The sequence below is a fragment of the Penaeus monodon genome, chromosome 24 (assembly GCF_015228065.2).
Source record: "Penaeus monodon isolate SGIC_2016 chromosome 24, NSTDA_Pmon_1, whole genome shotgun sequence".
Lineage (NCBI taxonomy): Eukaryota > Metazoa > Arthropoda > Malacostraca > Decapoda > Penaeidae > Penaeus > Penaeus monodon.
This window is the reverse complement of record NC_051409.1, coordinates 845,667-845,961: the sequence shown is the minus strand read 5'-3', so window position 1 is coordinate 845,961 and position 295 is coordinate 845,667. Positions and strand designations below refer to the sequence as shown.

The 295-nt window shown below is 36.3% G+C and overlaps 1 protein-coding gene across 1 annotated transcript in view; it reads left to right on the top strand.

The window, feature by feature from the left end:
- LOC119588794 (sphingomyelin phosphodiesterase-like) overlaps positions 1–295 on the top strand; it is a 2,976-nt gene that overhangs the window by 1,423 nt on the left and 1,258 nt on the right. The gene's annotated exons all lie outside the window — the stretch shown is intronic.

Genomic DNA, 295 nt, shown 5'->3' with positions numbered 1-295 from the left:
GGACATTGTTATCTAACGAAGCTTGTACATCAGTAAATCCCCCTAGGCATTTCCTTTCCTTCCATTCTGCTAAATATTCTGAATAATCAGAGGGAGGGCATGAAATCATTAAAGCTATCGACGCCGGCATTGGATGAACATATGTAGCTCCTATTCCAAAGACAATAGAAAAATCTATAAGAAATCACTTTAAGTGTTTGGTAATCCACTGTCTGACTATGAACTTTAAAAAAACATATTGTTGTGAATGTAGTCCATAATGTAGTGTTGTTCAACTCCAGATGGTTGAAGGAAA